General features: G+C 40.5%; 2 long non-coding RNA genes across 7 annotated transcripts in view; one reads left to right on the top strand and one right to left on the bottom strand.

Annotated features, from left to right (window-relative positions):
• Nucleotides 1-13,384, top strand: part of LOC122871858 — a 158,733-nt gene extending 145,349 nt beyond the window's left edge. For 5 of the 6 annotated variants that reach the window (XR_006376943.1, XR_006376941.1, XR_006376939.1 and 2 more), the window contains one exon: nucleotides 13,280-13,368. This is a non-coding gene — a long non-coding RNA (uncharacterized LOC122871858). Of the gene's footprint in view, nucleotides 1-13,279 lie in introns of all 6 variants that reach the window. The other variant, XR_006376940.1, reaches the window with a different exon arrangement.
• On the bottom strand, nucleotides 3,327-26,732 carry LOC122871856. Its single transcript, XR_006376937.1, has 3 exons — nucleotides 26,053-26,732; nucleotides 13,260-13,789; nucleotides 3,327-4,463 (listed from the first exon to the last, which is right to left on the bottom strand). It is a non-coding gene; the product is annotated as an uncharacterized LOC122871856 (long non-coding RNA).
• Nucleotides 26,733-27,062: the final 330 nt, after the last annotated feature.

The following is a 27,062-nucleotide window of genomic DNA, read 5'->3' as shown; positions in this document are numbered from 1 at the left end:
CTAGCGTCAATACTCCAAGCAGCGATTTGATCGCATTTGATCCTATCCCGGCTAACATACCTTGACTAGGCTTCTTCTGTCAGTAGGGTGCGTTTGAGCGTTTGTTGATGCAACATGACCCTATGTGACATAGCTGCATTTAAGACGTTGAACTGTAATCTCCCAGTAACTATAGCTGGTGCCATCTTGGACGTCCACTGAACAATTGACAAACTAGCCCGTTTGAGTCTGACAATGCTAGTTTGTTTTCACATTACTGTATCTAAAAGTAAATGCTGTACATACTATTGCTGCAGCCTTAAACTAATTCTCCATACTAATAACCCAGACAAAAACTGAAGTATATAAACGACAATTTGTAGTTTATATGGGGTAATGTGCCAGACTATTTCATGGCCAGGACCTGTTGCCAGGCTACTAGCGGACACTCCAGGAAATGAATGGTCCTGGTCAAAAAATAATCCTGTGCTCTACCCCCTATAAAACGCTGAATTGTCATTTTTACACTTCGTTTTTTGTACGGGTTAAACAAACAACATACAATGTGTCTATTACTGAGCTTTAGAGGTGCTGGTAGGCAGATTTTGTTAACTTTGGACAGAGCCAGGCCAGCTGTTTCCCCCTGTCCTTATGCTGCAGACATGATAGTTGTATCTATCTTGTCATCACCGTCAGCTAGATGGTTAGACAGGTGCTGGGTTTGGTTAACTATCAAGGTGACATTGCTTGATCACAAGATCAGTCAGATGTATCAGTGATGTTATAATACCAATACCTTGTCTAAACAACCAATACTGTATCTCCTATATACCAATGAAAGCTGTAAATTGACATATCTGTTCACAGACCTCCAATATGTCTGCCAGAGGGTGTGTTATATAACCTAAAAGGTCTCTACCATGATTATTATTGGCAAATATTATATTCAGTACATTCTGGTTTAAAAGTTTGTTCCACTCAGCTGTCCTATGTGTCAGCAGCACCTTTTCCCCTCCTGGGGACATCAGGACGGACGCTAACAGATTGGACCTCCCATATGGCAGACAGTCCGATCCTGCGATAAATAAACTTCTGGCTACTCTGACCTCTATCTGCACCAAGCTCACACTGAACATGTGCTGCTGCTGGATGGGAAGAGCTCAGCGGTGGGGGGGGGGGGTTCCTCCTTCCCCTCTCACTGTTCCCTCCATTCCCACTTCTTCTTCAACGTTTTCTCCCCTCCACCGGAGTCAGCGGTCCATCTCGCGCCACAGATTGCCTATGACAGCCACGTTATTTCAAGTCGGGGGTTTGAGCTAAATTGGAGTGAGCAATACCACCTGTGCCTGCTGAAGAGCTGCTCGGGTTCGCACTGTTGCTCCGCAGAGAGGAACCGGGAGGAGAGGGAGGGATGGGGAGGGCAAGGGGGGCAAAAAAGCTGCTACCTGCAACCATCAAAGCCTCTGTTTCACATGCAATCTGCCCAGATGGCTCCCCTGTGAGGAGGGGCTAGCTCAGAGCAGAGCTGTATGTTTGCTGCTCTCCCTCTTTCCCCACTTACGTCCTCTTTATTCCTCTCTCTCTTCACTTCTCTCTCGCTCCTCACCTTGCTCTCTCCACAGGTGTTTTTCTCTTCCCCTCTCTACTCTCGCTCTTTATCTTCCCAGATTTTGCCACCTCTTCTTCCCACCTCTCTCTTTACATATTCATCTCTTTCACATTTTTTCCTCCTCTCACTTTCTAACCATTTCCGCTTCTCCTTAAAGGTGCCTTTATACTGTGCAATTTTGTGTTGTCCCAGACCAAAGTTGACAAGGATATGTGGTAAATCTTCGGTCGCCAGTCAAAAAAGAAAGTGCTAGATTGCACATCCACCGACAGATGATTTAGAGCTTTGGAGACCGAAGACAACCTTCATCAACATTTTGTCAGTTAAATTAGGACCAAAATGTGAATGCTGCTACGACCCACATCTACAAACCAACCAATCAGAATACAGCATGTAATGATGCAGAATACACTGACGGAGGCGACACTGATATTCCACAGTATGTAGGGGAATTTAGTCTGTTTGGGGTTTGGGGTGGACACTGCTCTCTAAAGCAGTTTTCTGGAGTTCTGGAGTCAAACCCCAGCTTGTGCACACCTTGACAAAGTATTAGCGCTAAGTTAATTTAAGTTAAATTAGTCAAAAACAAAATGCACTCATAAATATTGCTGTAAATGTGCAATCAGAGGCCTGATGCTGCACTGGAATCGGCCACCGTGTTGGCAGAGCGGAGAGTAAAAATGATTCTTTAACATCCACAACTTGTCACTTCGCTCTGGAAGATTGTCACTTCTGGCCCATGACACCATTTTTAGGACCTAATCCTCTCGTGACCCTAACAATTAAAAAACAGATATTCTCCCTTGATTATGTTTTAGCATCTGTTTTAGGATTACATGCTCATCTAAGGACTGACAAAAACTGTCAGATTCATCTTAAGCTTATGTAAAACTTCAACAACCTTTTGTTTAACCTCTAAAATACATGGTTGCAAAGCTGAAAGCAACCATGTAGTTGTATTTATTTCTCCATTTATTTACATCATTAAAATTCCTAAGAAGTTGACTTTGGGATATACAGTGTTTTTGCTGAAGTTAGATGATTTGATCTCATTACTTACTATTATATATGTAAATGGTAAATGGACTGCATTTATATAGCACTTTTCTTGTCTACCGTCCACTCAAATCGCTTTACAGCACATGCCAGCATTCACCCATTCACACACACATTCATACACTGATGGGAGAGGCTGCCATGCAAGGTGCCAGAGTGGTCATCAGAAGCAGTTAGCAAATATCAATGCATCAGTCTTACCTGAGAAATGTGCACATTACGTGGGGTACCACGCAAGGTTGAAAACCTGTCTATTAAATGCACACATTTTCAGACACAAAGAAAAGTCTTTGCTGCTGTGCTTTTTATGAAGCTTGTAAATGTTTGATTTAATATAGAAAAATATTAACAGTTATTTGGCAGTATCAATATCCATACTTACTTGTTGAGGTGATGGCCTTAAAATAAAAGATTTACAACAATAAGAAGTCAGCCCATGCTTATAGCCATGCGACTGACACTGAGCTAAAAATGTTTTCAATTGAATAAGATAGTATGTTTTGGTATATTTTTATTGACGTTTTGATTTGTCTGTGTTCCAAAGGCATTTACTAGTGCTGTACAGTATGAGCTGGATCATTAATCATTACAAACTCATACATGAACACATTATTTAAACCTCCACAATTTTTTTTTTAAATTCAACTTCCTAAAGTTTTCAAAAAATACAAAACACTGTATATCAGGCTGGATTTTGGGATGTTTAATGTAAAAGACAAGGAGAATATTTTCCATTTAATGTAATGTACCATGATAAGAAAGAGAACATCTTAGGTTTTAATATTTCATTCAATTTAATTAACAGCCAAACAATATATATACATAAAATTAAGGTCCACTTTTTTTTACTTTAAACCGGTCTTCTTCAGCAAATGAGCGTTATCCCAGGTGTCACATGACCTGCTGTAAGTATAAACATTGGTCACATTATAGCAGGTGGTCATAAATAGGGGAGAGACTATAACTCCTCCCTGGGTTCAAGGATGGTCTGGAAATCAGGTCATGTGATGGCACCTGAGCCAGCTCTGTTCTCTGAGGAAGACCATGAGATACTGTTGAAAGCTCTGAAAAGTGGACCTTTGATCTTGATTATTTTGTTACACATAATGTTCCCAAAGGTCGAGAGTGAATTTCCATGCTCAAAAACAATATATTTCATATTCATCTTAAGTATTTCTCTATAACACTGATATTCATGGTTAAATAAGCAAAAGTTTAAAAACATATTTCGGTGTTCAGTTAAGAGGTTAACACTCAAAAAGTTAGTTAATCTGCTTCATCGGGACTGTTGCTTGATCAGGTTTCATTGACAGGGACCAAACAACCCACCAACTGTCATCAGATTCTGATTCAAATGTTGCTGCATCCTGATTGGTGCACGCAAGTATGTGACATCACCTTTTCCCACATGAGCCCCGCCCACTCCAAACCTGTGAGAAGAGCGCAGAGAAAAATAAAGAAATACAGAAATCTCTCATGTGAAATAACCAGAACTGTTTTAACTTTGGCAGAAATCTTTGTGTTCATGTAGGCACCCATCACTCATCTATTAACGCTTAAATTTGCTACAAGTTAACACTACTGGCACAAACCAACACTGTCACAAATGAGCAGTCAAAATGTCCCTTGTAGAGGGGGCTGGGCAGAGTTTAGGCTCCATCCTCCTCCTCTTTCTTCTCCTCCTCCTCCTGCGCAGGATACAGTAGGCATCATTTAGTGGGGAGAGTGGTGGAAACAGTGTGGGGTTAGCCACGAGGTCGCCACACTTACTGCACGGCTGAGCTCATTTCCACTGCTGTCCACAGCTCGGGCTTCCCCTCTGAGAGAGAGAGAGAGAGACACACACACACACACACAGAGAGAGAGAGGAGAGCTGCAGTCAGTGAAATGGCTCATTCACTTTCTGATCACAACCCGCCACTCTCTCCCTCACACACTTAAACTGACACACTTGCTGCACACACACATCCAGTCACACACACAGAGGCATTTCCAGGCTGTCTTCATCGTGTGGTTATTTGCTATCTCCGTCCCTCACTCCATCATGAAATATTTCCTCAGCTCTGACAGTTCACTTTGTGATCACCATTACTTAATAGACACACCAGATTTCATTAAAGATAAACTTGTTTTTTGAAGCTATCAGTGCATCACGTTTCCTAGGATCAAAACACATTTAAAAACAATTTTTTAATATATATTTTGAGCAGACTTAAACCAGCTCAATAAACCAGTTTACAGGCAGCCAGTATCACAATCATGTTAATCCCTTTCTCAAACTAATCTGATAAGTACAGCTAATGATATTTCAAAGGGTAACTTGTGCCAAAACGGGCTATAGCTGTCATATACCGAAAGCATGTTGTTTCGCAGGAGCAGACACACACAAGCTTGCATCTTTTCCCCCTTCCACACAAACACTTTCTCTCTCTTTCTCTCACACACAGATTTATGTGCAGGCACCCCATAACGCACGGCAGTGCTGAACCAATCCGCTTTTGTTGACTTGTACCTCTGCCAACTCTCACTATGAAGACTTCTGATCAGCCAAATGGTCAAATACCTGAGATACACAGCATGTAATACATTTACTTAAATTTTGAGCATTTAGCTGATGCTGCATGCTATACAGAGCATGAGTTAATTCACTGTGAGAGAAACTCAGGAGTAAATTTGTTGGATGCCATCAGAAGCAACAGCACAGATGTGCAGAAAGAGGCCAGGCTTTGGTGTCAAGCAAAACTAAATTGTCAATATGACATCATGGGATCCAAAAATATGGGGCTAAGAAAGCACAGGAAAATGTGTGTATTCATATGAAGATATTTAGGTACTAATTTCCCATTACATGCAGGGAGCAGCTATAGTAAAGTACAATAAACACCTGTCCATCCTCAGAATGCCTGCTGGGATTGTTAGATTTTTAATTTAATAAGAAATGGTAGTTTCTGTTGAATACTACCAGGTAAACCATCCTCTGCTTCTTGCAGAAGGAGGAATTTTTGCAAGAAAAGTGTTTAGAGTCAGTTTTGTGGGGGTTTTTTTTACATCCAGTGCCAACGTATTTAAAGTTAGAGAAGTTAGAGAAAGATCATGATTATGGAAAATAAACTGGCTAAGGTATGGTTAGGGTCAGGCAACTAACACTTGGTTAAGGTTAGGGAAAGATTGTGGTTACAGTTATAAAAGTTAGGGTTACAGGGTTAGCTATATTCACTATCAATGGGTTATTTTTATATTACTGCTGAGGGTTATTTACCCAAACTAAAAATATGGTTATTTTGGACCAGCGTTAGACACAAGCTCATGTTTTACCTTAAAACGGTCACAAATGTTTTGTTATTTGTACAAAACGATGTGCAGATGACTCTCATACTATATTATATACACATATTATTAACAACCAGTAACAAATAGTGACATGCGAGTTTAAAAAGAGCTAGAGTAGATTATAACAGTTCCCAACCATACCATATTTTAGTTTGGGTAAATAACCGTAAGAAAAACAACACTAACACTGGGTCAAAACAACCTGTTTTGAATTCCTCAAGTTAAGGAGACTGTGCAGATTATATTGTGTATATAGTTGCCAGCAATGCCAATTACAAAGGTCAATTGCATCATTTACGCTTTATAAATCCCAGAGGTATTCTCGAAGCATCTTGTTTCCTTACATTAAGGCAGTTGCCAGTACAGAAGTCAGAGACGATGTGAGTTTGGACTCTATATACATATATAGCTTTTGTTACAGCAGATTAAGCTCTTCTTGAGCTGGTTTCAGTTTGTAATTTTGACTACTGAATGTTAAGTGTGCTCACCTGTGGTTCCTTTGGCTAAGATGGAAATGTGTGATACGATTTATGTACCATTTCTTTGTGTTAATTTCAGAAACTACTATCAATATGTAGACCTTATGACTGCCTGTAATTATATTACCACCTTATGACGGAGTAAAGAAGTTGAACTCCACCTGGTGACTTAGTGCTCTCTGATAGGAGCCCTGTAACAGCCAATACACATTATCCAGCTACTATTACAGGTTAGAATCCAACACAACCCATTGTCTTGGGTGGTTTTCTACCCATGAGTACTGGGTAAAGTTAACCCAGGATTGTTTTGGTGCTCTGCTGATTATTTTGATGCGCTGATTTTTACTGTGTGGTCTCCTGCATGAAACATGCTACACTCTCATCCACCACCCTGACCTCCACACCATTACTTTGCTACTTCTTCTTGAGGTGCAGAATTGTCCAATATGGACAGAATTCCTAGGGATATTGGGTTGGATGCAGGCAACATGCCTAGTCACTTATATTGAGTAGTATCTGTCTTATGTGGTAACCCAGTCATAACAAACTGATGTAATTGTATGTAAAGGCTTTAGTCCAGACCATTCACATTCACCCATTCACTTTCCTCTCATGCACACACCTCCATTACTCCATGTAAAACATACACCTACTGAAGGACATTTGTCAGGCACATAATTATGTTAATTACAGGAATCAATTTTCATAACTCTCTCCAGTTGTTCCCTGTTCATAATCTATTTGTGCGAGAAGAATTTTGCTGGCCAAATTTAATCTATGCTTGTTCCAGTTGGTTGCAGATAGCACAACAGTTGCTGGAGCATATTTTGGAGTGTTTTATTTCTTTAAATCTTTGTGGATTCCAAACAAATGGAGTATCGGAGTGGTGTGAAACAAAGTGTAAAATATAAATATGCACTTGAGGGCCAAAAAAGCTTGTAACGATACCAAAGGGTTCAAGAAGTGCCTGTTTCATTGTCTTCCTTTTGTATTTCTTATTTTCTTGAATTGTGCATTTGTTTTTAAGACATTACATTCACTTGACAAAACTTCCAGAGACCAGGCTCTACTCTGAGCTAAAAATCGCTCTCACTCCGATTGGAAACTTGTCTCCGATACAGTTTCCCAGTGTCTCATCCAGGGATCAATACCACCACACACCACAGCTCTTTACTCACATTCCAGCCTGGCAGTAAGGGATTGCAGGGAGCTGGTGGGTCAATGGCCGGGTCCCGGTCGGTTGATGGCCGTTCGTTAAAGAGCGGTCGACACGGCGGAGCTCAGTGTTAACGGTGTCAGCCCTGATACTCCCGCTGGGCCGCTCTCTCCTAATGACCAGCCAATCAATAGCCGTCTGGCCTCAGTACTGACCAGTCAAATTGACATCTCTTGTTGACAAATCGAACCAGAGGGGAAGAGGAAGGTTTAGCTGGGTTACGAGTCCATTTCATTTATGAATATGTGGCTGAACTAGTGGAAGTTCATGATAGTGTCGCAGTTATATTGGGTTTTGTGACGCATTTACAGACTACTAATAAAATATTATTGATTAATTGGTAAGGATATTTACAGTTTCTATGCAGGGTTAAAGTGATAAAAATGGGAAAGGAAGAATTATGTCCATTTTGGTGGCATATATTAAGTTGTTTTTGTAGTAAAATGAGAAATCGAGGGTGTCCAATTCAAAGAAAGGGTGTTTTTTAAATAATTACTAAAGGTTTCAAGTCTATTCTGTATGCAAAAACAAACTCTACAATGCCACTCTGCATCAGTTTTTGGCATTATTTTGTTTCTGTGACAAATTCACCTGTGTCTCTGCTGGTGAACTTGTTTTTTTCTCCCTCTTTTCTCTTTTGGGGTGAGATATTTTTATCAGCTCCATGGGGTTTCTTTTTCTCAACTGCGCAGTTTGTCTTTCTGCCTCTCTGTCTCTGTGCTCTTGTCAGCTTTTGGCACTTGTATTTGCAAATAAACCAAACCAAAAATATTTGTATATAAATAAGGCCAGGGGCTGTTTGAAAGTAGTTATCATTGGGAAACGGCCCAATCTTGTTCTTTTGAAACACCAGTACTTTCCTTAAATCCATCCATCTATTCACCGCTGAGTGCTGTATCATGGTTTGGGGAGTTTGTGTGAGTGAAGGGACAGGAAATGGACGCGTTGCGGAGATGAAAGGGGATGCAGGCCACGTGGCGGCGGCTACACTGGAGCCTCAGTGCTCTGTGTCTGTCGCTGACTCGCCCCGTCCGTCCATCTGTCCGTGCACCCTCAAAGGGACGTTTGTCCCGCCACAAGGGTCATTCAGAACACACACATACAGATAAATACAGAAAGAAGCACACCCTCTTCTGACTGGACAAATGGACACTCGGTGACTCTGAGTGAGGCACTTCAGGACCACTTTAATCGCCTCGTACAATGAAAGTAGAGGACTTTGTTTTTAATGTTAAGACTCAACTGAGAAATGTAGAAACACTTAACACTTAGAGGACAAAACAGACATAGAGCAAAGCTTCTGTTCTGTATTTATTATTATATGTCGATCAATTAAACAACCATGAACATACAGTATTTGGTATTTTGCAGTCAGCTCAGTGTCCTGTCTTTAAAGAGTCCATTATTTTTCTGAGGACTATGTCAAGAAAACGCATTGTTGATGTCCTGTGAAAACCATGTATCTCCAAAACATCAACTTTTTGTTAGCTAAGAAAAACAGTCCTGTTTTTAGCTGAAGCATTGTTCAGATAATCCAATGGGTTTTTAAATTGTTTCAATACTTGAAAAAGTAGATGAATTTTCTCAATCCATAAAGAAGCACTTTATGAACACTATCTCTATCTTTATCTGAATTATTCAAAATCACCAAATTTGGAGATAGCTGGTTTTCACTGGATAGCGGCGACAGTTAATAAAATTGTCTTGCACCATCTGCTGCACCAGAGACAACTTTTACTTTATTCAGAGTTTGGTGTTCTAGAGTCCTAAAATGCTATACAGACAGACAGAGCAAAAACAGCAATAAAAATTATACTTTTCTCAATGGAGTTTGGCATTTGAAAACCTGCACGTTTCTGGCACAAGCAATTCCTTCAAATACAGTACAGTAGTGTATTTGACATTGTGACACAGTTGCAAAACTTGACATTTACCTTGACATTGATGTATTCATGCTCTATACAACACTCTTCTACTTGAATTCATTCAAAATAACACAAAAAAATCTTTATGAGCATTTTTTTGTTTTGTTATGAGCACTGAACATCACATTTTACATGGCATAAGGTTTAAAAAATAAAATAGTGTACATGATGTAGAAAATTGCCGGTTACATAAACTGATAAGTCCCACCTCAGCTTTGCCAAAATACCTTATGAAACAGTATATTTGAGAGGGGCTGGCGATAGAGTATTTTCAGTAGGAGATGTGACAATGTGACATCATGCTGAGGGGAAATGAGCACGAGCAGAGAGATAAAAAAAAAAAAAAATTCTACCGGCTCTATCCCTGAGCTTCACTGACAAAAATGTCTTTAGGTGGTGAGGATTATGGATTAATCTATAATAACTAGTGAAGGAAAAGAGAAAGGATGAAAAAAAAAAACAGTCTCCCGAGCCCCGAGTCTACCATACCACCACGAGAAATACTGCCTCATCATCTAATGTTCCCACTAATATTCCCAAATTATATCGTTTAGACCTGCATCAGCGCTGGAGAATTAATCATCATTTCTCTGACACTGCCCGTCCCCAGAGTTCATTAAATAAACTATATCTCCCCCTCTAATTTCTACAAGTTGTGGAGAGATTTTGTCTTTCCTTTTGGTCCCTTCACCCAACCCCACCCCTCTATTCCTTGATAATCTGTTTATCCGCAAGTGTCACATTACATTTGCAAAGCAGCTGGGGGGACCACTGCCATCTTGTATGGAGGGGCTTGAGTGTGATTACCCGGCCTCATATTTGGCGCGCACTCAGACTTGTCAAATCCTTTGATCTGAACTGTCTTCATAATCACTTCAAAAAGTCTTCCTGAGAGCGTGAGGGCTTTACAGATGGGCTTCCCACTATCACAGGGCTACACACTTATTCTCTCTCTCCCTGAGTGTGTGTGTCTGGCTGTGTGTTTTCAGTCTCTATGTCTGTTTTTATTTTCTACGTTTGTATGTTTGTATTGAAAAATAGTAGATAAAACATTGATTCATATAATACAAATTGTTCATATACAGTAAGAAAATAATTGTAAACATGGCTGGCTTTTTGTTCAGATGTCTGCCTGTTGCTCTGTCCCAATACCATACTACATGCTAATTGAGTACAGTAGGTACTATAGTTAGCATGCAAAAAAAGCCGGATAGCACTCCTATTAAATGATTTATTCATGCATAGATGTTTAATGCAGACGCCCTTGCACAGCGTACAAACTGGCAACAGTGTAACAGCAAAGCACAGGTATGCTACATGACATAATAAAGCACAACAGTGTAGCCAACAGCTCTAACAGAAAACAAATGTTGTTGTATGAGCTGTCCTGCTGATGATTTCTGATTTTTGGTTCTGAGAATTTAGCACCCATCTGTGCAAGAAAATATTTGTTACTATACAGGAAAATAATGCATTTCATTGTTTTGTACTAACAGGAAATGATGCAGTACATGCGACAATGGACGTCAATCAAACTGCGACTTTGGAACGCTACTGCCATTTAAACTTAATAAAGAGAAAGTGAAATGTTTTCCCAGTGATTTCATACTTTTTTGTTTTGGTTTACTGTTCATTTTGTAGCTGATTGAGTCCGAAATCACTCCCTGTTCATATACTACATTATATTTACCCCCCGCCGTTTGATTTGAGTGTGAAATTTATGCTCTACAGTATATGGTGCCCTCAAAAACTCCCACAATGGAGCGATGACATATATTTTCTTCTAACAATCCAACAATGCCATGTGCCACATTTTATAGATGTGAAAATGTCAGTGATGATGTAAAATATTGATAATTCATAAGCGTCTTAAAAATCTCAATTTATTGCTGTACTTTAGAGTAAACTGCGGAGTGTCTGTTATATAGGGAGTAGTGAGTCGGTGAGTGAACGAGGGAGGGATTTCAGACACAACTACCTGCACTCGTGTTTTAACGTTTGACAGCTGTGTGTAGCTCCTCCATTCCCTTGCACTATGGGACAGGAGTGAGCATCCACAGCAAAAATCAAGCTTTTTTAGTTTGCATACGAGTATGCTTACATATGTTAGTTTTCCAGTGTTAACACAGGTGATTTAAATTGATTTAGCTGATTAGACCTCTTCTGGAAAATAACATTCACTCAAGACCTGTGCTAAAGTACAATTTTGGGACATTTGTTCTTTACTTGAGTGTTTCCCATTTCTGTTAACTTTCTACTTCCACTCCATTACATTTCAGAGGAAAGTACTACACTTTTAACTCCACTACATTTATCTGAAAGCTGTAGTTACTAGTTACTTTGCAGGTAAAGGTGCAAAACATATGATAACTTACATTGTTATAATTAAACTACCCACCTGTATATAAAGTAGCTACAAATGCTAGTTATAAAACTCCACCTCCAATATGTAATATATATAATAATTTAACACTCTGGCCATTCTACATTATGAGTGCTTTTCACTTTTGATACATTAAGTACATTTTTCTGATAATACTCTTAAGTTACATTTTGAAGACAGAACTTTTACTTGAAATTTAGTATTTTTACGCTGTAGTATAATGACTTTTACTTAACTAAATAATTTCAATTTTGACATGTCATGGCAGGAAAAGCACAGGTGTTTCTAATAACATTGTCAGCATGCACAATACCGGGACCCTGAAACTGAAGCAGCTAAATGGAACTCAGCCATCATTGATTTTATCATTTACCTGTGCTCTTCCTGCTGTGACATGTCAAAATGTCTTCTGTGAAAAAGGCCTATGGAGTATTTTTAGCTTGTGGTATTAACTAAAGGATTTAAGAACTTTGTCCACCACTGTTCCCAGGACAGTGTGCGAACAGTCGGGTGACATCACATAATCCCACCTCCAACCTGAGCGGAGGGCTATCTAGCCAGAAGTGAAAACAGCTGTGTTGGTGTGCAGGGCCTTAGAATTGGGACGCAGCTTAGACAATTTGTCCTCTCTCTCTTTCTCTTGTCTTTATCAATTCATTTCAAGTAAGATTTATTGGCAGGACTATTAAAATATGTTGCCAGAGCAGCATGACCTGTGTTTAGTCATATGCATACATTATGTACAGTATACAGTACATGATAAAGGCCTCTGCCTTGCTCTCTCTCCCTCTCTTAGAGACAATTGTAGGTCTGGCCTTGTGGTTTGTGTGATGGATTTCATTATCTCAATAGCTGCACGTCTCTGTCTGTCTGTCTGTGTGTGTGTGTGTGTCTGTGTGTGTGTGTCTGTCTGTCTGTGTGTGTGTGTGTGTGTGTGTGTGTTTTACCATTGGGTCCAGAAAAAAAGGCCTCAACTGAAACAGACAATGGTGGCCTTTCAGCATATTTTTAATATCCTGCTCCTGTTGTCTCTCCTCCTCTCTCCTTGGTCAAACCTGAATCTCTCTCTCTCTCTGTCTCTCTCTCTCTATCTATCTCTATCTCTATCAATTCAATTGGGCTTTATTGGCCAGATTGAAACAGATTGCCAAAGCATGTGTAAAATAAAAACATAAACAGAAGAATTGTGATATTAAAATATACAGATAAGTAAGCTAGGAAAATAAACTGTAGACTTGCAGTTAAAATACAAATACAAAAAGTGAAAACTAAACATTGCAACCTTTTTTTTAATGTGTGTAGATCATTCTCTCTCTCTCTCTCTCTTGATGTGCCCCTCTCTCTCTCTCTGGTGGATGGATGGATGGAGGCGGAAGCGGCAACGGTGGCAGCAGCGGCAGAAGGGAGGTGAGGGGGTGTAAAAGGAGCACCAACCACCACCACCACCCCCACCCCCATCATTCTGTGCTTCAACAATAGCATTTGCATATTTTTATACTCCGTCTCTCTCTCTCTCTCTCTCTCTCTTTCTCTCTCTCAAAGAAAACAGCCTGAAGCGTGAATACTCCAGCAGCGGGCGTGCAGAGGAAAACGGAAGCTGGGGAGACGGCGTGTCCGCTTTTGCTGGGGGAAAGATACCGTGCAAGCACACACACTCACGCACACAAGCTAAGGCCCTTACCTCCAGAGGTTGTGCATCAGGGGGAGGATGGGGGACAACAAGGGGTGTCATAGGAAAACCAAAGTTTGGTGTGTGTGTGTGTGTGTGTGTGTGTGTGTGTGTGTGTGTGTTGCCAGGGGACTGTGGCTCTCCTGAAAGAGGAAGAGACAAAGAGAAAAACATTAGAATCAGATGGGTGCACTCTTAAAAACAAAATAGTCAAACTATATTAAAATATTACACTACGAATACACAAAACCAGTGGAGGAAAGTCACTAAGTACATTTACTCAAGTGCAGTACTTCCGTACATTTTCGAGGTACTTCACTTGAGTATTTCCATTTGATGCTACAGTTATATATCTACTCCACTACATTTCAGAGGCAAATGTCGTATCGCATTTACTCCACTACATCGATTTGACAGCTGAGACACTTTACAAATTAAGATTTTTACATATAAATAATATAATGAGATAAAATGATGATGATAAAATATGATGTATTGTTACAGATTAAACTACCCTACAGTATATGAAATAGTTAAAAATTAGCTCACCATCAACCAACTACAACAGTAAAATGCTACTTACTGCGCTTGCCACTGTTACGTTCGTACTTGTACTTAAGTAACATTTTGAATGCAGGTCACGTCATACTTCTACTACACTACATTTCAGAAGGAACTACTGTACTTTTTACTCTTTATCTGCCAGCTATAGTTACTAGTTACTTTGCAGATTAAGGTTTTACATACAGATGTATATATGTATATATGATACATTATTTTAGATTCATTCACTTGTTTGGTAATTGTTTTGGATTACTTATTTGACTCAGCATTACTGCTCTGATTGTTCCATTCAGAGAGCAGATTGATTCTTAATTGCAAACACCTGAGTGGTGAGTGCGTTTGTGTCTGCTCTGTGGTGCTTACTTGACAATTTCTGATGAAGACCACTTCTTTTAAAGAAATGTTGCTCTATCGAATTTCATTTGTTGGGCTCTGTCAGTAGCTCTTTTTGTCTGCGTTCCAGCACCTATAAACGTTTTTACACTCTGTTTTCTTAGAACTACCCAACAGTACATACAACCACTTTGACCATGCATCAATACAATAGTCCAATAATATATTTTCATTGCTGTCCAGTGAAAACCATGTATCTCCACTTTTGGTGATTTTTTAAATTAATTTTTTAGATACACTGACGCATTACATGTTCTTTTTTGGGTTGAGAAAATTCTCAGACTATTTAAGATAAATACATTTAAAACCCCATTGGATTATGTGAAAAATCTTTTCATCACTTTTGAGACTTGAAGTCATAATCTGTGACATTTTCACATGGTTGGTATGAGCTTCAATTTGTCCCAAAACAGATTTGTGTAAATATTTGCTGACAGCCCCTGCCTGTAGTTCAGCCTATAGCAAGTTCATGAAAGCTTTTCCATTTGCCGTCCCATACTTGGAACCTGATGTGTTTTCATTTTGTTTGGAGTAAGCAGAAGAAGAACAGGTTACTTAGCATAAGCACAAACTCAAATGTCAACAACAGGAAATGTATGTAAAAGGACAAAACAGTGCCGCCTACACTGTTTGACAGGTGATTTCTGGAAAGTGCAGTGCAGGGATACAGTACCACAGCAGTGAGCCACGAGAGATGGTGACAAATGTTTAAAATGAATAGATTATTTTCCGTAGTTTTCACTAAAGCTGCTTTGTTTCCAGTGCTCACGAGTTGCCATGTTCCTGATTTGAGTCTTGTTTCTAGAAACTTCCCGAACGACGTGAAACTTATCGGAGACAAGAGGAACTATTGCGAGAGATTTTCTGTTGTTTAAGAAAAAATAATAACTAAACATGAGACTAATTGGCTTATGGGTATGGCTATAAGGGTGTGAATCGGCTTCTGATTAAAGTTAAAGTTAGGACTGGGGCTGTCAGTGACCCCAATTGATTAAAAACAAAAATCTGAACTTTGTAAAAATATACAAAAGCTTGCACAGTAGCAAGAATGACTGCTACCTAACCTTGAGATCAGCTGTTTCCTCAAACATTTTGCATATAGACAGACATTCAAACATCAGAATATGGATCACAGCTTTGACATAGACTCCTGTGGGTGCAGTTTTTTTGGCGTAGAAGACTCAAAGACATACAGTCAGATTACTTGGAGCGGTGTTACGTAACAGTGTCATTCAGAGTTTTAGCTGGAGAACGCACAGGTTGGATATATGTAGGCTAAACAGAGTTTCTGTGGCAGATTCTAACGATGTATTGAGACGTGTGTTAGTCATTGTTGGGAGGATTTGTGTTTGTGGACCGCTAATCCGAAAGGTCTACAACAAACACAGCCACGCACACCGGGGAGGACTGTATTTAAAACACACACACCCTCACTCGCACAGTCACCAACCACAGGCGTAACCGCTGAGAATTGGCCATGCTTTGCTAAGCTTTCGTCTCACACCTACTATATGAAGGTTACAGTCTGAGAACAAGACGCGCAGCACTGTGCAGAGGAGAGAACGGCGTGCCGCATGTAATTTCATTTTACATGACACCCTGCATTATCTCAAGTTCAGTCACACAAAGGAGGCGTCCCTGTGGAAGACCTTGATTTGGAAGTTGTGGGAACATAATACAAGCTTTCAGTCTTTTTTCCTATTTTGACAATGAAGACATCCACATCAGCAGTGATACTGTTTGAGGCAATACATAGTAATACCAGCCATGTGTGGTGCCGTATGTCGCTTTGAAAAGTAACAAAAATGTGTTTTATCCCGCAGTGACGACACATGACGTGTTGAATGTGACACTACCTTTCAAGCAGCGTGAAAAATATTCCGAAAAATGTGAAAACTATTTATATCAAGACAGAGAAAAACCTGTTCAAATCATCAGAAGGACAGAGTTAATGTGATCCTGCTTGGCTAAAAACAAATCCTGGTGTTTGTTTTTTTAAGAAAACGCTCACCAAAACAGGCAACAAATGGAGAAGCACACACACTCATGCAGTACAAATGTTCACGCACAGTCAGCATCACTTCCTGGAATGACGAACTGACAGTACACGACCGAAAGCCAAAAGCTGAGAGGGATATTTGACTTGACAGTCCATACTGAGGCAATTTTCCAACATGGTTGAACAACAAAGTTCCATTGTGCTCTATTCTGTGCTGCATTGTTTAACTCTCCAATAACTACTCATCATTGATACAAGCTAAAGATTCCCCTTTAAAGTAAAACAAAAAACTCAGCTCTGAAACGAAAACAGAGGATAGAGGTTATAGTATAAGAGTCCCCCCTCCAGTCCTGTGACATGCACTATTCCCTAGCTTGGTTTGCAGTCTGCACTAAGGCCGGGTGGTGAGTAATGTGTGGTGGGTGTGAGCTCAGAGGGGTCGGCGGCCAGCGTGCAATCCCCTCAAAGCAGCTTTTGTGATGCTGCTGGCTTGAACGCTCACACCAGGCCTGGAGGGGGGGGTAGCAGCAGCTTTATGAAGCAGGGAACAGAGAGTGTGTCTATAAGTGTGTCCAATCATACTACTATAGAGGCTTTGCAGTTGTCACATATCCAGAAATCACGTCTGGTGTCTCTACTCGAGACTGTAAAATTTAAGGGTTAAAAGGTCATGAAGAAATTTCTGACTTTTATTAACTTATGTGAGCATGAAGGAATTGCAACAGCAAATAGAAATGTAATTCACAAATTAATGAGAAAGTTAGTGAATTTGCAGAAGTCCTGCAAAAAATATGTACTGGACGTTAAGATAATAAATATATGTCACAAGCTGTTGATCAACTACATGAGTACCGTTGGGTCTTTGACACTCATCAGCAAACACCTAGTAGCTTAATAGCTAACCAGGCTAATTTAGCAAAACAATGTTAGTGTTAGCATGTTAATTTCTCCCATAACTTAATAATAACAATGACTAAATTACAAATTGCTCAGCAGAAGAACAGACAAAAACACATGCCAAAACACTACAATAACAGAAATGATTGGGCCAAGACAAAGACAAAAGATGACCCAAATAAAATCAAAAGAGCAAAAAGAGACGAAGCACAAAAAGAGCATGTAATGCAGAAATGCAAGTTTATAAAAAAAATTGTTTTTAACTGATATTAAAAGGTCACTGGGGTAGCTCATTTCAACAGGGAAGCTTTACCAGAGTACCAAAAAGGGGGAACTTCTAGCAGAGTTTTGTTGCAGGATCTAAGGTTGAGTGCAGATATGTATGGGCACAAAAGCTCACAAATGTATGCTTAGTAGTAAACCTTAAAGCCCCTAAAAATGTGGTTTCAAAACTTGAGTGTATCTCTGTTACGTTAAATATTCATGACTAAATGAGAAACAATCAAAGTTAATGTCTGAAAAAGAAAATTTTCATTCTTAAATATTATTAATGAATAATGTTACACTCAAAAATTCTGCTGATCTGCTTCTTCAGGACTGTGTGCGTGGGGTTTGATGACATGTCATTGGCTGTGTTCTGGCAACGTAGACAAACGACACCTCAAAAGTCATCAGATTTTCATTAAAATACTGCTAAATCCTGATTGGTGCACAGAATTATGTGACATCACCGTTTTCCAACCGAGCCTCGCCCACCAGTGAGAAGAACACAGAAAAAATACTTGAATACAGAAACCTCTCTTGTTAAAGAACCAAAACTGTTTCAAGTTTAGCAGATAATTGTGTGCTAATAGTAAGAAGCTGATTAAGAAAATAGGTTTTTAGGGCCTTTAAGTCTGGATCAGGGGACTACTAGCAGAGTTTTATTGCAGGATCTAAGGTTGAATTTTGGCTTGTATGGGCACAAAAGCTCACACATGTATGCTGGAGCCAGAGCAGAGAGTGCTTTAAAATAGGTTAAACCTTTAACCCGAACAGTAATGGTTACATAGCTTGAAAAGCAAATTCTATATTGGACGAAAACAAAATAAAGAATTGACCCAAGAACATTGAATCTTACTGAGCGAGCTTAAGTCCAACACGTATAAGCATAATGGCCTTTTCGTAACCACAGCTGCCCAGCTAAATACTTCCAACATGGCCGACAGAAGGTGGATTGCATCACCTATATACCCTTTGTTGCAGTTGATCTAGCTGCATGTTTGTAGCTTCCAGTTTGTGTGCCAGAGCTGTAAGCCCAGGGAGGGGAAGAGGGAGAGTCATTTGGAAGAAGATGTATGTAAACCCATTTCCAAACAAATGGGCCTGACTGCACGGCAACAGGGAGAGGTGCCATAAGCGTCCGGCGTGCATAATGCCCACATGAATCAAGACTTCCCGGCTGCTGAACGTGACCACACAAGCTCGTGTATGAATAGCACATGTCACCCGCGGCTGCATATCATCAACAACAGTCGCCGACCCCAACAGCAAGGCCCCATTCTGAAGTTGAGAGTCACTGATCATTATTATAGACGCCTTGAAGCTGCAGCTAGCTAGCCACGCTCACCCAGTCATACATGTTTACTCGGTGTGTGTGATGGAGAGGCAGCACAATATAATGCATGCAAAACCTACATTGCCTAATACAAGGGTGGCCTGAGGACAAACAGGGGCTGTGTGACAAACATGTGTTTGCAAGTTTTAGCTCCTTTACAAATTCATGTATACTTTTGGTTTTTGCTGACTATTTTCAAATGCATGTTATACAGTTTGAGTTTTGGATTTATATTTCCAACTCTTGCAACCAGCCATTGGTTTCCATTCATTTCTATGTAATATGAAAGCCCATTAGCACACTTTTGCATACATTTTTCGCCAACTCGGCAGTATCTTCTTGTGGTAATTAAGTTTAAGTGTAGACTGATATGAAAAGTCTGCACTGCTTTACCTCATGACATTTATGTAACTTTGACCAATAATAATGCAGTCAAGCAAGTTTTAAGAGTATGCTAATAGGTTGGGAAATACATCAAAATCAATGGCTGCCTCGGACAATTGGAAAAAATATGTTCAAGTTTGTAAAACTGTGCAGCACACTATAAAATGGCCAGCAAAATTTTGCAGCAATAATATAAAAAGTAGCACTTCATAGCATACAGAAATGACTGGAAGCCAATGGATGCCTGGAATGGTAGGAACAACATGCAACAACATGATTTGCTATGTATCACTATGATGATGATCCCTCAAAAACATAATGATCTTATAAGGGTATAACAACAATGTACAAACAAGCAGTTAGCCTACATTTGCCTGTTTTATTGCAACCCTCTAAGTGCTTATTTTGGAGTTTACAGCACTTTATGTTCCCATCCTTTACTTTCCCCTCCATCCAACCTGCACCGCTCCCATTAGAGCTCTAGATTTTCTGCTCATTTGCTAATCATCATGGATCATCAGACAGACGTTGGTACATGATAGCAAACCGTTTGCTTTGTCCATCTCTATCTCTGTGCATGCATCACACCTGTACCTCGACACACAGGCTGGATAAACTTGGCAGCTTTTTATACAGAAGTAGGGATACTGTGTACACGCTCAGAGATACACTAGATGCTTTAGAAGCCAAATGTGCAGCTTTCTGTGCTCTACAAGTGGAATATTCCTATATCTACACACATACACACTTAGTCCATGTATCGTACACCATGCAGGCAAGTTGCCTTTACCCCAAAGGCCTGGTTCAGAGTCAGGGCCCCCCTGGCGACTCCAGCTACCCCTCATACTCCCTAGCATACATGGCAGCAACAGTATGTGTGTGTGCAAGCATGTGTCTACAAACATTCAACTGTGTTTGCATGCATTTGAGAGCCTGTGTGTGTATGTTTTGGGGTGGCAGGGTTGCCTCAAACGCAACGCACCACAACGAGGCCATCATTTATCCCTGATTGGGACGAAGGCAGCAGTGTTGAATTTGCGCTACAATGTGGCGCCCATAAAGACCGAGAGATGACATTTCCTCCCCATTTCCCTCATGAATATCAAAGAGCCACCAGTGCCACAACAACACATAACGAAAAATTACAGCCCTATTATTTTATTTGCATTACCTGTAATAGGCAGCATATTGGGTGCTGTATTTATTGCCTTATCAGCACCGGCTTGGCTGTAAACATTTGCTGATTTATTAGCCATCCAGGCTTTGCCCAAACATCACACATAATTACTTAGCAAATAGCGCAAAGACGGTATCAGGAATTTTTGCTGTTTTTACTACTTTGTGGGTTTTGCGATGGATTGACCAGACTTAGCAGAGAGAAAGCAGGCAGCTTTGGTGTTGGAGGCTGACTCGTCTATTACAGATGGGGGATCTTAGAGGCTAGTTTTTCCTGCTGCTGGCTCGGACCCAGACATGCCTACAGCCCTGACAGGGAATCAGAGAATGGCTGTTATTTGTACAGCTCTATATCCAGAGTCACTCCTATCGGGGATGTGGTTAGTGTTGTTTTTTCTCTACCTGAGCGCCTGCTTCCATCCAATTATGTTGTTTGTCTTCTCAAAGGCCTCAATACCTCTAGCTTTGCACCCCTCCCCCCTCCCCCCGCTCTTCCACGCACACTGTTCCACAAAGTTAGATAGAACTAGATCCATTAAGTTGGTGAAATGAGCAAAAAAAAAAAAACACAGAGGGTTACCCTAGATGCGCCCGTTCTTCTGTTATCCAATTTTACTGGGATTTGGAGTGATTTGCGCCTAGCTCCCCGAGGGAAATAAATACTTTGATTAATGTAATCCTGGGCAGGGAGGTGCCACAAACCCCCCCTCTATCCTCAGGGAACACCACTGTTTAACAAACAAAAACAAAAAGCAGGGACTATGGAGAGACATGCACAGCGGCTACAAACCAGGCTTCTGAAGCAACGAGACTTCTATAGATTTGATTTCCTGCGGATTTAGTTTATTTATTAATTACTCTGCTTAATAACACAATATCATTCTTGATTAGCATGTGTAATACAGTCTAATAGAATAGAAAAATACCAGTGTGTCCGTCTACTGATTTGCATCCACAATAACGCTGCGATTTGTTTTGATGCTGCTGCTGGAGGTGGTGGGTGTTTAGTCATGTGTGTCCATGCTGATGTGTTATACATCTGTATGTGTGTGTGTATATATATATATATATATATATATATATATATATATATATATATATGTGTGTGTGTGTGTGTGTTACAGAGAGAAGGAGGGATGTGGCCGAGACTGTGAGGCAACCAGCACCCAATGGGTGGAGGGACGAGGGGTGGGCTGAAGCTGATGACTGACAGACAAAGCACCCCCTCGCCCAAACCCCAAACACACACACACACACACACACACCTCTTTCCTCTCTCTCCTCCGCCCCTCTGACTCAGAAAGCTGCACTTCATCTTATCTTTGCCGATCTGTCCCCCGTCACTCACCTCCTCACCAGCCGGCACTAGTGGCTTTTTTTCTGTTTGTGTGTGTGTGTGTGTGTGTCTGCATTTGGATCAGACCATACAGATGTATCTTTTCCTCCCATACATCTTTTTCTTTTTTTTTTCATGAAAAACTAACCTCACAGCAACTTGTGACCTTTAATTCTCAAATTAATTCACGCCTCAAATTTATTCCTAAAGCCATAATGTTACCACAAAGTGACACATTTTAATCTGTTGCTCATTCTCTCTTCTCCCCAAATAAAAACTTAATTAATTTTGTCTAATTGAAACACTTTTTCTATGCTGAAATGTTTCACTTCATTGTTAAAAAATCAATTGCAATAATTTAATTCAATGCCAAAACACACATGTTAAGGAAATTGCGAATAAAAAGCCAACCAAACACACCCCTGTGCTCTGAATGGCATTTTTTTACACCCCAGAACCCTATTTTAGCCCAAATTATGACATCCCTATTGATTTCCAATCCAAAATCAATACCAGCTGTGCTGATACATGTCTGAGCCATGACTCTTGGTGAAATGAGCACCACTGGAGAGTCCTGTGATAACACTAAACATATAATCTTTACCTGCATGTCAGCCCATTTACAAGCTGTAGGCCCACAGCGCTGCACGGCTAATACAGGGCAATTACTAACCCCACGTAGAGGAATAAGAGGTGTATATGACTCTATACTGGCCTTTATTAATAGAATATTAATAAAGAGCCTCTGTCTCGTTTGAATGGGTTACGAAAAAAATCCCATTCATGACTGAAATTGAAGGCATGTTTAATGCTTACACTGATATTCAGTGTAGCCCATTTAATTAACGGTATAGTAGCTACATTATCATTAAGTGCTCCAAGTTGTATTCGGCTTTAAATCAACGTTTGGCCTGACATGAGGCACACTCAACGTATGTCGTTTCGGATTAGTGACTGGACCAAGGAGAAGAAAATAAATTATGTAGCCCATAGGCAACTTAAGTAGGCCATAATTAAAACGGGAGGAATTGCTTCAATTTAATCTGAAACCAGGGGTGCAGCGGAAGCTACGGGCACCTACACTGGGTTTACCCACCTTTTGAGGCTGAAATAAATCTGTTTGTCAGGTGTCATAAATCCATGGCGGCTGCAGAAAGTGGAATCAAAGTGATGAGACTATGAGGATGTTTTATGAGGGAGAGAGAATAGATTAATGTTGTGGCTAAATTGATTTTTGTTCACATTGGACGTTTTTATTCCCCACTGAATGTGATTATATTCATATTTTAACATATTTTCTAATTAAATCATCTTTAAAACAGCAGAAAAAGGACCACTCCCTCATCACCTCACCCGACTGTTTCTGTTCAGATCTGTTCGTCAGTGCAGGATTTGGAAACATGCGTGCAGCTCGTGATATATTTTGCCTCTAATTGGGGAAATGCAAGTTCATGAAACCATCTTGATGAATTAGACAATCTGTTCCTGGAGGAATAAATAAATGGCCCCCTGCTACCAATAACCGTCATTGTACAGCATGACAGAATGGGTGCATAATGCAGAGTAATAACGCACAGTGCTGCTTTGATGCTTTGCTGCTGCTGCTTTTAGTGGTGACGATGACGATGATGAAGAATAACGCTGGATAGTACAAACGCTAAATGGCCGGTCATGCATGCGGAGAAATTGCAATGCGCTAATTCCCGGGATGATTCATGAGTATCTTCCCAGCCCTCATTTGCTAATAATTCTTAAAGTCGCCGGTTAGTCATACGCTTCCACAAAGACCTGCTGGCTCAGACTTATGGCTTGTAGGCTACTGCAGATGGCGACTGGCTTAAAACAGCGTGCAGGGCCTGTCTAATCACAGACTATTTGCATATCAACTAGGGCTGCGCTGTCACTGATGGGCTGCTTTCACAGGCCTGATCAATACAAGCAGGCTTCTTCATACAGCTCCTATGGCTGATGGCGCAGAGTGGAATATGTGAAAAATAATCATTTATGTGGGGGTCTAACCTGCAATAAAATCGTGTAGGATGTCTTTAGAAATTGGATAATTAAATTAAGGCGATTTAATTGCCTCTGGGATTGCGGGATGGACCAGAATATAGTCTGAGCCCTCGTTTTATTTGCCTGTTTTGCAAGAGCAGGAATTAGCAATGAATGTGCTATTTATGAAATAGTGCTGCCTCAGTGTGTGACATTGTCTTTCTACACTGACCCTCGGAAACCTGCCCCCGTCCAGTCATTTCCTTCCTCTCGCTCGGTGACATCTTAATTGCCAATCGCGTCATCCGTCCAATCAATTCATGTCTGTTCTCGAAACGGCGGCCATGAAATTACAAGAACGCACCTTTGCACTGCAAAACAATCTACATCCATTTCAAGGAGTTTCAAGAAGTGGAATCAGCTCACCACATCAGAATGTGTCAAATCAATCAATAAATAATTATTATAAAAACATGGAAATGATTCAGAAATGTGACATAAGATGGATGGGGGGTTTGGGTTTTTTCTTTTTTTTTTTTTTTTGCAGTGTAAGCTATAAATATTTGCATCATGAGTGAGCGCGACACCTGGCGGCAGTTATGATTTTTTTTAATTTATGATCAAGCCAACAATGACTCCCAAAATCACCTCAGCCCTGACTCGAGAACAGCTGCTTACATCAGATACAACATGTGGGATTTCAACACTGCCCCAAAATAACGAATTCCTCGTAACTCAGCTCACAGTGTTTAAAAATCATAGTAATTAACAAGTGTATGCAAAGTGCTGCGTTACGCTACTTTCCCGTTAAGCTTTTGATCTTATTTTAATCATCGCGATAACTTGGTTGCTTCTCAAGTCGAGACACCACCAAGTCAAGATTTGACTCAGTAAAACCCAAATTATTTCCACTGAAAAAGTCAGATTTAGGCTCTAGGTTGTTTTCCAAGACTAAATGTGACGTTGATACCTAAAATGACAAAAAGGCTGTGAAACCAGAATAACGAATTGTTGTTTTTTGTACAGATGGAGTACTTCCGTTACTGTAACGCGTTACCGCCCAGCACCGGTGCTGCTGGCCCGGGACTCCGAGGCTCTTTTCATCTCGACTCCAGTGCACAAACATACAGCTTAATGCGACTAGTGTTTCCCCCTTTTATTGGGCTCACCATGGCTACCAAGTGCTGGGCTCAGAAATGCACTCCCCATCAATGAAGGAAAAGGAGTTAACCCGTGAGAAAAAAATAACCCTAAAGCAAAAGTATCGCGCAAACCAAGCGACTTGTCCACAAATTTGGGTTTAATGTGTGATAGATCCTTAGTGATGCACTTTGAAATAACTGCCTGTGACCAGATCTCTTTTGCATTGCAATCTGTCTTTTTAGTTTGAGTTTTCGTGACATTTCTCCCTCATTCGCTCCTTGATGCAGCTCCCAAACCAAAAAACAGAAAACTGAAGAACAAACCGGTCAGCATTCATTAAAATCGCAGGGTATTTATAAGCTTCGTCTGTCTTGATGCAGTTTAGGAGCTGTGTCGACAGGCTGCTGCATATAAACTTTAAACAAACTTTGCAGCGGCGAGATCGATTTATATTAAACGATTTCATATTGCACTTGCCTACGCGATCCCTCTGGAGGATTCAACCGAGGGGTCTCTCTCTCTCTCTCACACTCCCTCTCTCTCTCCCCCTCTCTCCCTGCTTAAAATGTGATTGATTGCACTTTTCTCTGGTGGACATTCACTACAAAACAGCACAGCTTATCCATCTGCCTGCTATTTATATAAAAAGCCAAAAAGGGCTGGGGCGCAAAAACAGCGGCGCGCGTATTGATTTTTACGCATTCAGGGTAAAGGGGGAAAAAAAAGGACAAGCATTTGCAATTCGGTTTTAAATATAAGTTACAGAGAATATGACTGCGTGCCGGCGCAGAAGTAGGCTGAAATATCATTTAAAGCAGCGAAGAGTCTATAAGGAAGCGTATTACAGGCACGGTGGGTCAATGCGCATAAACTCTAACATTCCTCGAGCGTAAAAAGAAATCCGCATAGATAATTGTTGACTTACCTTGTGTCCAAGAAGAGGGAAATAGCTTCACATTGTTCATATGGAGTCTGTAAATGGTTATCTCCCTTATACGACTCGGTGCTCCCTAAGATTTTCTTTCCTCTGCCTCAACTGAGCAGGAGCACTCCTCGGCTCCCGCTATTATTTTCACTAAAATATATGAAAATTTATGCAAATGTAAATCAGCACTAACTGTTCGTCTCTTGTTATACTTGGGGATGATTTTTTCCCTCTCCCCCCTTTCTTTCTTTTTTTGCATACAAAATAAATGAACTCCCCCAGCAGGGAACTTGGGGACCTTTTATAATAAGCAAATAAATAATAAACACATCATATATCAGAGAGGAGTGTTTTTTTTATCGCCGCACGGTGATTTCTGGGAGCATTTCTGAAATGCCTTTTGACTCTCCTTTTATATATATATTATATCTTTTTTTCATTTTGAGGGTTATCTCGTGTAAGGAGCCCTCTTCTCTGCACACGTACCCTTGGTGTCACGTTTCTGCTGGTCGCCTGAGACGCCCTTTCAAAGCGTGCAGTGCGGATTGAACAGCAGTAATTTAGACCGAAATCCTCACTGTATAATAATGAATAGAGGGCCCCATGGTTCTGGCCCCTAGCCTGCCTATTCAATGTAAACAAATCCACGAGGCTCCCTCGGTTTTGAGACCAATCCAAATTAAATCTACTGGGATGAGAAGGGGGCATGGAGCACACAACTACTCCACTGCTTCATATTTGCCCTAAAATCCCTTTTACAATAAAATCTTTGCGTCATCTTTGATTTGGGGAGCTTATGAGGGAGTGTTTGGGGTTAACGCATGACATGTAGCTCTAACCTACAGAAAAAAATCCAGTTAATCCTGTCAGAAAATCACATGCCGCAGGCCTTGTTTTGGCCAGGTGGACTCAACAGGCTGCAGACACCCTGAACTCAACTAATGGGTGCAGTGGGAGCTATATATCTGGCACTTATTACCACCCATGGGTGCGTCCATAGGCGCAGGGGT

Source organism: Siniperca chuatsi, linkage group LG24 (genome assembly GCF_020085105.1).
Source record: "Siniperca chuatsi isolate FFG_IHB_CAS linkage group LG24, ASM2008510v1, whole genome shotgun sequence".
NCBI classification, from domain to species: Eukaryota; Metazoa; Chordata; class Actinopteri; order Centrarchiformes; family Sinipercidae; genus Siniperca; species Siniperca chuatsi.
This window is presented reverse-complemented; position numbering and strand designations above follow the sequence as displayed.